We start from the raw sequence: 13078 nt of genomic DNA on the forward strand, positions 1-13078 counted from the left end.
AAAAAGAGAGAGATTTTCACTCCCCAGCAGCCGCACTGAACTGCAGTGTGCAGACTGGTGTCTTGTGCCAGAGAGAAGGAGTAAGAGCGGTGGTGCAGAAGACAATTATAACTTTTTCAAACCATTTTCTACGTTTACATTCCAACACTGGGTTTTTACAAGCAGTTTTTTCTGGAAAACTCTGGTACCGCTCTGCAAAAGGCAGACTAGTGAACATCTTGGGACTCACTGGCAGCGGACTGTTCAGAAATGAATTCATCCGCTCCGCTCTGTTGTTGTTGAAGCTGCCTGTAAAAAAAATCTAGTTTTATACAATCTGGTGAAAACTCAGTGTAAAGCACAGTGAGACAAAATTTATGTTGTTGTTTTTTTCAAAGTGTGCGATGACCTGTGACGACTGTCCTACTGTCATTTCAAACCAATCACATAATTTGTCCCACCCCCATTGTTAGGGACCCCGGTCGTGCACAATTCACATTGAAATTGACCCTAGTCATATCCTGATCAAACCCACCTGGCAACCTGGGTTGTGAAGCCTAGACGCTCAAGGAGGGTTACTCCATTCAAACACACAGTTGACCTGGGTATAACCCTGATTGAGCCGTTGGTGTGAAAGGGTTATTATTTGTATCGCGCATTGCCAGACCTCTCTCTACAGCGCTGTGTCAGCTTTGTTGCAGTGCATTACATATGTAATAGTTTATCGTAAAGAATACACATTTTGGAGAATTTTCTTATTTGCTGTGTTACCAAGATTGTTTTGCTGAATTAGAAAAAAAAAATCCAATTTCATCTCTGTGTGTTTAACACAGTGAGATCTATAGTGTTTAGTATATCATAGCACTAGTTTAGACCAAAGACTGGAAGCAGTGGTAAACTGCTGGCCTTGCTTTCTCGATGGTGGTGTCCAGCAAATCAAAATGTCTGTTTTAAAAAGTTAATGTGTTAAACAACAATTAAACACAGAACATCATATGTGTGCTTAAATGAGCAATGACTTCCTTAGTCTGTCCTGATAGCTAGGCTCTCCGCACCTTCGTTACTCTGAATAAAACCAAGCAGAGTTGGTGGAGGTTCTTTTTCTAACTTTTGAAAAAAGATTGAAAAAGATTCCTTCTTGTTGAAAGTAATATTCTTCTCATCCAAATCTAATCTAAATTTTGTTAAATGACAGCAATGGCATTTTTTTTCAAATTATACAATACAGTATTACTGTTGCATTTTGTTCTTAAATCTGTCCTGAATTACAAAGATGCCCTGGAGGACACAATATGAAACAGCTATTGTATGGTGACATATGTTGAAAGATGGAGACTTTAATTTCTTCTGAAATTCAGATGAAAGGTGAACTTAACTCAGCACCAGAAACTGAGACCCAAAAAGAAACTCTGAATGATCTAAAAATGAGGAAATAAGAGTTGAAAAGAAAAAGGCAATGGGGAATTCTAAGCGTACTGTGAAACTAGTGCGTACTAAGAAAAAAGTAATCTTGTTGTACTGTAAGATGGGCTCTGAGAAACTTTCAACCACAGGAACAAAGTTTTAGTTGTGGTTTTAGTTCCTGCATCCAGAAAGCCCGTGCTGCTGGGGTGGGACTTTTTAACAATCCAGGAACTATCAGGGTTGAGTGTTCGTCACTGGTATTGGTATTTGGACTTGGGAAAGGACATACTTTCAATGTTGCTGACATTTAAATCACCCTTGCGCAACCAGCTTTCCACCTCTTTTACTAAAACAGTGAGATAAAAAGAATGGGCAAGTGGGACTTCCTGTTTCTAATTAAGTTCTTGACTTCCCTGAAGCTCCTTACATCATGGGACTATTTTTGGCAGGCTCCGAAAGTGGCAAATGGGATTTTCAAACTATAAATCTCTGGACAAGTACTGACCGACAACCCTTACAACATGTTGGGGACGTTTTGTAAGACCCATCTGAAAGAGTCAGATTTCAAGGCTTTAATCTTGGAAACAGTTATAACATGTAGAACTGCAGGGTGAGATGAAGGCCTGTTCTTCAGAGCACAACGCACAGCACTGACTGCTTGGAAGCACACACACATACAAATGAGGAGTTCGCCACAGCATAGGTAATTACAGAGGAAGAGGGGCGCAGAGACAGTCGACTGGACATTCACCTCATTACTCACGCATGCCTCCGGGCTGTTCCCTGCTGGCCTACTGAGGAACATCTCTCTCTCTCTCTCTCTCACACACACACACACATACACACACAAATCCTTTCCAAAATACTCATAACACCTCTGGACAGTCAGTCAGGGTCAAGAGCTTGATGCATCTTTCCTTATTATATCCCTACCAATCGGAGCTGGCTAATTAGTATCAATGAATACTTGTTTAGAGACAGTGGGTACTGTTTGACTGGAAATGACACCTAGGATTTTTGCATATTTCTACAATTTAGACCATTAGCCCACCTCTTAGCATCCTTCAAAATGTGAGCAAGAAAAAGATAAAGGACGTATTCCTGGTGGACACATACATTTAGCAGAACAATTATGTTCAAACATGTGATCTTTTTGGAGAAGCTGTAATTATTAGTCTTTGTTCTCTTGGACTTTAGGGGATGGATCATTTACAAGAGAGTCTTTAAACCTGAAAGAGCCATGCTTTTAATATATGACCGCAATAAATAAATAAGTGCAGAGCCTGCACTGTCTTCTCTTCTTTGCCGTCATCAAAGGCGTGAGTCATGCTGTAGATCTTCTTTCAGTGTGATTTGTAGTGCAGAAAACCAGGTCAGCGAGCACACAGCGAGGTAAGATGGGGTGCAGGGGGCTCACACGCTGGAGAACGGTTACGTCAGTTGAGGCTGCAGGAGAACTGAGGTATCCCACTGTGAAAGCTCAGGATCTCTGCCTGCATGCTGCTCTTTGGCGTGGCTCCATTTTTCCCTCTTTCATGTCTCCTGACAACCAGCAGCAGTAGCCATGTTGTTTAGATCAGTGGCTCGCAAACTTTCACACCAGACACAAACAAAGACTCAACACGGGAGCAGTGCAGCAATTCATGGAATCTGTGCTTTTTTCAGCTTCAACAACCAGAGTGATGTCAACAGCCTGCAACTGGAGCCAAAGTTGCAAGCACTCCCGCTGGCTTTACTTAAGTATCAGCAAAATTATAATGTCCACATTCCACATGTCAAAGCATCAAAGCATCCCTGAGCTAATGAAAATAAACACGCACAGCTTTGATGAATATGTAAACATGCATATGTTTACATATGATAAGCTTGCTCAAACTGGCCATAGAGGAACATGTTTCATCTTCTCACAAACAGCTGTTGCAAACCTCACCAATCAAGCATTTCTTTAAATGCAGTGCTTTTTTTAGACTGAATGCCCACTTTAGCCCACATTATTATTGTCCTTCTGGTGAGCCATTAGAAGGCAAATTTCCAACCCTGCAGAGACAAAACCAAGTTAAGACTTAGTTGAGTTTGTGTTGACAGCTATATATATGTGCTCTCATTTGCAGATATTTTTGACAGAAGACAGGGAATCTCATGTCTTTTGGTGGTAATCATATGCTCATGATCGCCTGTCAATATTAGAGCAACCCATGCAGAAAATGTATAGATGGGATTTGCAGCTGCAAAGCACATGCCTCTGCACCATCGTGGGATGGTGAACCACAGAGTTACAAAACACACATGGAGGAACCACGGCAGGTCATTTATCAGCCATAAAAGTTGGCTTCAGAGCTGTTGTGATGTGGAATTGCGAGCCTCTCTGTTTTTCAAAGCCTTAATCGAGTCTCTCAAATGAATTATAGAACTCTTGGTCTCATGCCTGGATGCCCTCTAATTTGCTTGCATTTTTATAGTAGCCACCAATTTGCAGAGGCCACTTTGACCAACAGCAAACTTAAAGCAAAGCATCTGCGCTTCAAAACACTTCCTACGAGCACCAGATGCCTATATGAGAAAAACACTATGTCCACTGTAATAAATTCAACAACACAGAGCAATCTGAGATGAAGTGCAGGAGAGAGATCATCTGGGGAAGTGAGTGGTAAAGGTCTGGCTTTGGCAGAAACTCGATGTGAACACAGGTTTCTTCAGAACTACACTGGAAAGATTGAGTTCAACCACACATAGGTCACATGGATCAGTGCACATTTCTGTTTATCAGCATGTAAAGCTAAAATCATCTTCAGTCACATGCCACACTTCCTATACGTCTTATTTGAGTCACAGTCATCTGCAAATCTGTGTCTAACTCTACAGGCATTTCCACCTTGAGTTCCTTCTTCCTTTGTTTGCTTCAAACAGGAACTGGCAAGCTAAAAGTGGAACAAAGACTTAAAAGACTCCAGAAATTCCTCCACATATTTGTGCCTGTGGTTTTTTGTTTTAACCAAAAATGGTAGCACATTCTTATGTATGGGAAAGCTGTGATCCTTTACATAAATGGTAAATATCGGTCAGTACTCTCTGTCCACTCTCCGTCCACGAGCCTGAGAGTGAGAGCTCGCCAGTTACATCACAGGGTCGGTCGCCGTGACACTGTGTCATGTAGACGAGGCCGACTAAGGGATTGAAACACGTAAACAGCTGAATGAATGATTCCCTTGTCATGCCTCGACACTGTCAACCTGCCATGATGGTCTGCAGCTGAGAAAGCACATCCACTGTGGTTAATGATATTTGAAGGGTCCTGAATCAAGAACACAGTGGCCTGCATTTCACAGTGGACCCTCAGTCATTTTAAGACTAAGCTTGTAGGAATAGACAAAGCAGTGATGGACAGCACTGTACTAAGTACATTTGATGAAGAGGTCGACTTAAGAACAAGTTTCTATTTAATGCCACTTTATACCTCTAATGCACTTACAGATGAATATTTTCTATACAAAACCTACTGTATGACCAGCTTATAAAATTTGATGCCTTGTTATTAAACTACCCAAAATTATATAAGTTAAATTAGCTCCACCAGCTACAGCATTACAATGCATACATGAATGGAAAAATTACACTATTAACATAAAACATATAATATTATAACACTTATTTCTGAAAAAAAAATCTATTGCCTTTTACTTGTAGTGTACTTTCATATTAGGGTATATTTTCCACAAACGCAAAACCTCTGGATATTTACTAATATTTCAATGACTGGAATTGCTTCACATTGAAATACAGTCAGGGTTATCTGTTAACCGTAGCACTAGTGGTTCAATCCCCGGCTCCTTCTGTCCATACGTTAAAATGTTCTTAAGCAAGACACTGAACCCCAACATGGGTGTGTTTACACAACATCAAGTGTCTGCATACATGGATGGGTTTGTCAGAATAAACAGTCCCTATGGACATTGACACACAACTACATTTTTGTAATTTTACGGCCCATTGTGGCCAAGCTGATGCAGAAAGTATCATTTGGGCGTAAGTTGCTTTGGATAAAAGCATATGTCACAGTTAAAGCATTTCAATGACTACATTACAATATGTAGGTAGGACCTGCTTCGCACTGAAATCAGTTAGGGTTGTCCGCTAATCGTTGCATTGGTAGTCCAATTCCCGGCTCCTCTAAATTACTGTAATACAATTCAAATTCATTCTTTATGTCTAGAAAACTTTGATTGCTTTTGGCCCAGTTTTAACAACGAGACACCTTTTGACCTGCAAATAACACAATGAGTGCTAACAGACAAATCAATATAGATCATCTATTATGGGAACTTCAAACTATGAATTTGTTGCTCTAGATCCACACCCCACCACCATTGAACCTCCTCCACTTGGATAACAGGGATTGTGAGGAATGCGTCCCACCTAAGTTACCGTGGCGACCCCCTTTTGGTGGCCGAGGAATGCCTGGCGTTTCACTGCTTGGACTGTTTTCACAGTACGCATTTCTTCTGGTAAACTGATCCTGACCACACAAGAGGAGCCCCTCTCCTCCCCTCCTCCCTGTACAGCCACCTCTCCCACATCCAACCCCCCGCACACCCCCACAACTACTGTCAATCAACACCTTATACTCCGAGCACAGCTGAACGAAACCACTTGGAAGGACTGCTGGTTCCAATTGAACCAAGAATGTGCATATATAACAGTAAAAAGTGGGCCATTTCCATGGCTGTGGGAGTGGTATTCCTATGGCTTTGAACATGTATATAAGAAGCAGACAGTTGTGCAGTTCAAAGACCAAGCAAAGAGGGCAAAAGTTAGCCGAAGGCATGAAGTAGTAACATGATGCATTAAGTCAAGCCAGAGCAACCCTTTCAAAAGCCAGCCAACGTTAACATACTGAATGATAAAAAAAAATACACAATATGACACACACAAGTCTGTTGGGTAGTTTAGTACTTGATGAAGAGTTGATCAAAACATACACATTTTAGTCTATTATTGAAAATAATAGTCCCAAAAAAAATCTCACAATGTGTCATAAAATGTAATTTGTTCCTTTGGACTGTAAAGTGAATACAACTACAAGGTTCACAGTGAGAATGCTGATATACTGAGATACTTTAACAACGACCGTTATGTCAGAGGCTGCTTGTCCCTTCCCTGACAGTGTTTTCTGCAGCGTTGACTGGAGCAGAGCGAGACAGGTTGCAAGAATAGCTGCTTCAGATTGTGTGTGGGTATTTAAGTTTACAGCCACTCAGTAGAGAATCCTGCTAGTACGCCTTTATACACACCTCAAATGAGACTCAGATTTTAACCCTCAAAATATTAATTACAATAATTTATTTTCTGTTTCTGTTTTGTGTTTGTGCTAATGAGACCTATGGGAGCAAACCATTTTCACTCTAGTAGTCTGCAGAGAAACAAAGAAATTGAGTGATTAAATAAACGAGGGAAAGAGTGACAATCTGTGAACCAAATCTGTTTCCAAGCTCGCCTGTCTGCGTTTCTCCAGCTGTCCTTAACCCCCCCTGTCTGGACTCACAAAGTGCCCAGACTGTCCCTCTAAACTGTCATAAACAATGTCTATCCCACCCAGACACACTCGTTTGTACAGATCAGCCTCAGATTGGGCTCGTGGACAAGGACAGACTCTTGTATTTCAGACGTATTTGCTGCAGGTATTTGCAGCACCTGAGTTTGAATGCCATTGTTCTTATCTGTGGTTCTCTAGGGAAGCCCAAACATTCTTTAACTAAAGAATAAACAATTCCAAACCTACTTAGAGTGCATTCTCTGTTTAAGAGTGTTGGAGTAATCATGCCACAACAGGGTCACAAAGATAAAATGTAACCCAGATTAAAAAAGTAGAAGTGGGAAATAGACAGTCTGGGCTGTAAACTCTGTGAAAATTAGTGTTTATTAATTTAGTTATTTAGGGTTTCCTTCAATTGGCTCCCCGCTAGTTGATACTACAACTATGATGTTTTGAAAGGGAAACAATGTTAAAGTTGTTTGCATGTGTATTAATTCGATTTTAAGTTCATTTTACTATTTTGCGGTTTGCACACTAAAAATAGTTTAGATTCTGTAACAGTTTCATGCATTCTCCTTCATATAAGGTTACTGTATAATGTTGAGCCAAGCATGCCCTTTAGTAATACATTTTAGTAAACATGATGTTATTTAAAAAAAAAAATAGAATGTTCTATGTACTCCTGACAGTAGAATTAGCCATTAACCTATATAAAGGCCCAGTCAAGAAAAAAGAAGGAACATACTGTGACATACCATGATATACCGTAATACCCCCAGAATCTTAATAAATACCGTGATACACATTTTTGGACATACCGCCCAGCACTGCTGTATCTCCTTGTCTGTAAAGTAATAGAAAAACATTCAGCCCAGCTCCTGATTGCTCTGTCTATGATAAATTATTGCCAGACTCATTTATCCACCTGCCGTCAGCAGTTAGTGGAGGCAGGTGCAGCGGCATTAAGAGCAGCGGTGGAGACCTAGCAGTGTCGCCAAACAATAATATCATTAAACTGCATAAAAACACAGAGGAGCTCGGCTGGAGGGCTGGTCTGGGAACGCTTGTAATTAGCCTGAGCAGCTGGGAGGCTGAGGTGTGTGTGTGTGTGTGTGTGTGTGTGTGCGCTCTCCTTTTAGTCATTTTAACTCATTTGAGTTCAATCTAATTCACTGACGGCTTTATTGGTTAGACACAATGATCCAACACATTGTCAGAGCAGAGGGCGTCGAATGAATTATTCACCAAAGAATATAATAAGACATCATTCATCTTTTGTTACTTCAAATATAATTCAGCTTTTTGATGCCTATTCACAAGCAAAAAAGGAAGATTTAAACAAAAAATAGCATTTGGGATTATCAGCCAATTAGTTTCAAACATTTTTAGTTGGATCAAAAAAACAGAATATAACCTAACGTGGATTCAAATATTACAATTTTTATGTTGTTGTACATTTTCACATTTCTTTTTTTTTCTAGCACAGCGTACATCTGAAGGTTCTTACTTTAAGTTAAATGTTTTAACATACTGTAGGAATCCACACTCATAATAAAAAAATAAATCTATCACATGCCTCAGTGTGTTGGCCGGATTTCTCTTTCCAATAAGATTCTATTAAAATAAAATGCTGAATACATGTTGAGGCCAGATGTAAGGACGTTGAACGATACCACCAAAAGAACAGCTTTTCAGCAACGTCAGTCGTGAAATGTCAACTTGTATCTATCAAATCTAGGCAACAGTTCAAATATTTTGCACTGACGAGATTGCTGACCTCAGAGAACATTTGACTCCCTCTCTGTCTTTGTCTGACTCCATCTGTGTATCTCTCTGTTTATTCCATATGTTTGCATAATGGGGGAAGTGACTTGAGGAAACCAAGGAAACAATGAGCCACCGCCAAGACACACCACCCCACCCAACTTGACCCCACCTCCCTCTTTTCCTTCACTTCCCTATTGCCCTCCTCCCTGCACAAGGACAGCAGGGTAAGAGAGGAGGCCCCACCCTGGATCAATAAGAAAACCGTCACAGTATATTTACATGCACAAAAGAATTGGAAAAAATCCAAGAACTTGCTTACATACACTATAATAACCGGAATAATGTGAAATCTGTGATCAATCTGATTTCTTAGGGGACATATTGCTTGTATAAAGGCAGGTCTTTTGCTTTTTGGTGTTTCAAAAAGAAATCTATTAGAAGAAAGATTTCTTTTTAATTATTATTTTGTGAAAAAGCTCAGAAAAGCTCATTACAAGCATTACAATCAACTGTATCCACAACTATTAACTTCTGGGATTGCCCCGTTGCAGCCAGAAATTCCGCCGGATGTCAGTTACCTTCCACTTTCTTTGTGGAAATTAAAGCTCCGGTCGATTTATATACTATGGTTAACTTCTCCTCAGCTCTTTGCAGGGTAAATCCAGACAGCTAGCTAGAATATCTGTCCAATCTTAGTTTTCTGTTGCAAGACTAAAACATCTTTTGGACGTCCAAATGTTCCACCAAAACACGTTATTTCACCAGACTTTTTTGAAGTGGCACCGTTACTCCGTCTGGCGCTTAGCCACCCATGATGTTTGTGCTTGGTTTAAAGAATAAGGAATAAACCAGAGCATGGTTTTTCTTTAGTCTCGGAATGCTGTGTGGACTAGCCAGACCCTCTTTGGCGGCGTTGTGGAGGAAGGTCTGGCAAAGCGAGACTACAAACAACCAAAAGTTGCTAGCCGGGCTAAATGTGGCAGAATTTCTGGCTCACCTCAGCTGGCATCTGTCCTGTGTTCATCGTGAAGATCAAATGTGAGCTGGCTCTGGCTGGCCCATATATGGCTGCCCGATTTGTTTTAGGTCTTGGTTTGGTTTAAGGAGTGGAGTGCTTTGGGATGATAATCAAATGTTAGTATCACTACTGCCATCAACAGCATCTAAATAATATATAACTGGACCAGTTTTCCAATGACTCTGGCAACCAGGTGTGCTGGATTCAGGAAGTGATCATGGGAAAAAAGTGCAAAGAGAGCAACACAGGAAGTAAGAAAAAAATAGGAGTTTTGGAGGAACAAATAGTTAGGTGGGAGAGGAGGTGATTCAGTTGGATGAGGGTGACAGGAGTTATTTCTTAAAAAATGTGTTTTTGGTAAATGACAGATGATGGGAGTGCTTCTGTTCCATTACCCAGACCTTCCGTCAGTATTGGCTGAAGGTCAGTCCAGGTATTACAAAAATGGCTTTTCCAATTTTCGTGTTAAATGAATCTGAAGCCAGAGAGTTTTTGAAGGCTGCATTTTTCTGTGAGATGGAACGAATGGCATAAAGACTCAATCATGAAGCTGACCCTGCAGTTTGACCTCTGAGCGAAATGACACATTTTAAACAGTGGATCAATCAATCTAACAATATTTGTATTTATGAACAGATTTTTAAAGTATAACTTTGGCTTAAATTAGTGAATTTGGATAAATCACTTCTTTAAACCCATATTTACAGACTTTAATGTGATGTCATATTGTTTTTGTTCTTTTGTTGGTTTATATTTATTTTATTTATAATTAATTGGTCTTGCTTTTGTTTGGCCTTACTGTTTGGCTTTCTGTTGTTATATTGTCTTCTAGGTATCCTGAGTTTGCTTTGTCTGTCTATAGAAATACAATTATTATTTTAATAATTAACGTATCTGCTAAGTCTCCAAATGTTGACACCAAATCTAACTGCAAAATGTGAAACAACAATGTGTTTCATATGTTTTCCATACAATATCTCTTCTTGAATTACAATAATTTCCTCTAGCAACTAAAGCATGATGCAACTTTTTAGTGGTTACGTGAAGGCACTCAAAGCACTTGTTAACGGCTATTTAAAAAAAAAAAAAGATCATGGTCACCTTTAGGGAAGTGCGATACTAAATCCCTGAAGTAGCTTTTGAGGATGTAATCATGGTGAAACTGCTTTTTAACGATGTAGATGTACAACCACTCCCATGCTGTCCAGGGGGAATCAGCCAATATTACATGAGGTGTGTGTGTGTGTGTGGGGGGGCAAAACCTTTCTGTAAAAAAAGAAGAAAAAAGTGCTTTACGTTGTGTGTACTGTATCAACCAGACTGATTAATGACATGATGTAAACTGCAAAACATGTCAGAGCTATCAGAGGCCTCCCAGGGGAGCCTCCCTTGTCTTTGAATCACCAATTTGGTGATGCACAGAACAATGGGTAAACAGAGGGATCCTCAGCATGGTCATGTCTCCAGTGTGTGTGTGTGTGTGTGTGTGTGTGTGTGTGTGTGTGTGTGTGTGTGTGTGTGTTTGTGTGTGTGTGTGTGTGTGGCCTAGCAGGCAAGTATTGGCGTCACAACTAATGAGTCTCAGGCCCAGCGGGTTACAATTCCAACACATCCTTCCAAACAAACACACAAACTTGCGTGCATGAATTCTCTCTCTCTCTCTCTCTCTCTCTCACACACACACCCACACGCATTCACCCCTAACACTTCATCACCCACTGGCACACGTTTGTTGATCTGGAGGACAACCTCTTCAGTAAAGTGCACTGCCCATTTCAAAGACCTGAGGCTGCCATTGTCAGTCTCAGCTGTAGAGGAACGCTACTGTCCAAAAAACAAGCACTAATCTGCATGCTGAACAGATACACTTTCTTTACACCTCCTTTCATATCCAGCCTGGAGAGATGGAACCACCCACACAAGAAAAATGGAAGATTACATAATTTGGAGGCTTTATGTAACAGCAAGGGCAAGTCAGTCATTTGGAACAGGCCTTATTGGGCTCTTTTCTCTCTCCGACTGTCTCGCTATTTCCTTTCACAAGAAGATCGATGAACGGATGCATGGATGGATAGATGCAAGGATGGATGGATGGTTGTGTGCCACTGGTGACGCCCCATAGTGGTACCTCTGTGACAAGAAATGGCACAGATGGCGGCCCAGGGCTGGCCAGCGTTCAGGGTACCAAATGGCATGCCACAACAGGTCCAGATGGACTTAGGCTCTCTGTTTTATTTTTGCCTTTGAATAGATGGTGGATAAACAGTGAGACAGAGAGAGGAGTGAAGACATAAAGAAAACACAGCAAGGCAGGAGGGCCTCCTACAATTTGAGTAAAGTTTAACAAAAATATATATATAAATAAGAGGAAAAGTGGGAGTGTGAAAGAAAAACAAGATAAACAAATCAATCAAGCAAACTTTCCATCTGCCCACTTTTTGTGTTTCATTCAACCCGATGGGTTTGAAGTTTTACTTTTGTTAATCTTTTTACCGTTTTCTTTTAAATCTCTCCTTTTCCCATGGGCACCTCAAAAGCTTTTACAAAAATCACTGTTAAAATGTGTTTTCAACCCTGTCTCATTTCATAATCTGTTATAGCAAATACGTTTTGTGAAAAAGACAAAAACATGATACCATCCGGGTTGGAGGTCTTCACAGATGTTCTTCCAAATTTTTAGAGATGAAAGGAGACACTTTGCCCATTGCCATGCCCAATGAAATGGGAGCTTCATCAAAGAAATATAATTTCGAGCCTTGAAACGTTACAGCATTGAACCAACTCTGCTTGGTGTGTAGATTTGTGTTCTATTGCAATTGTTGATTGAGTGTTATTTCACAGATCACCCTTCATGGCAGCATCTTGGGGATGGAGGCTTCATTTGGAGAGAGTGCCAAGAAAATATTTTCTCCTGCAGAAAAAAAAAAAAAAAATCTCTAGTGAAAGCCACATTTTTGAGAAGAGAGAGAAGATATGTCGTATTAGTGTCGGGTGTCCTTAAAATTAAAACCCACAGGAAAAACTCAACTACATTGCAGCCCTGAACTTAACCTGCGACAACCTATGAGCATATCAAGGCAACTTGAAATCTAAAGATAATATGGTTTCCAGAAGGATTTCCAAATAATAACAGCACACAGCAGAAAATATTGGCTCATTTTTCATTCAAACGCCTGTGAACGGAAAGACTCTGTGAGGGACAGCTGTCCGCTATTGACATTCAATGTTACGCAACCTTTGAAAAATAGCTCTGCAGTACACAGGTTACCTTTGTTCATTCAGTTGAGGAGGTAAACCCACTGTTCCCAAATGACCATTCACAAATAACTTCCCATTCCCTGTGAGGAAAAACACAGAGCAGCTCATTCTATTCTTAGATA

The 13078-nt window shown here is 40.4% G+C and overlaps 1 protein-coding gene across 2 annotated transcripts in view; it reads right to left on the minus strand.

Moving 5' to 3' along the window:
• rasgef1ba (RasGEF domain family, member 1Ba) overlaps positions 1 to 13078 on the minus strand; it is a 119631-nt gene that overhangs the window by 42865 nt on the left and 63688 nt on the right. The gene's annotated exons all lie outside the window — the stretch shown is intronic.

Source organism: Etheostoma spectabile, chromosome 5, assembly GCF_008692095.1.
Source record: "Etheostoma spectabile isolate EspeVRDwgs_2016 chromosome 5, UIUC_Espe_1.0, whole genome shotgun sequence".
Lineage (NCBI taxonomy): Eukaryota > Metazoa > Chordata > Actinopteri > Perciformes > Percidae > Etheostoma > Etheostoma spectabile.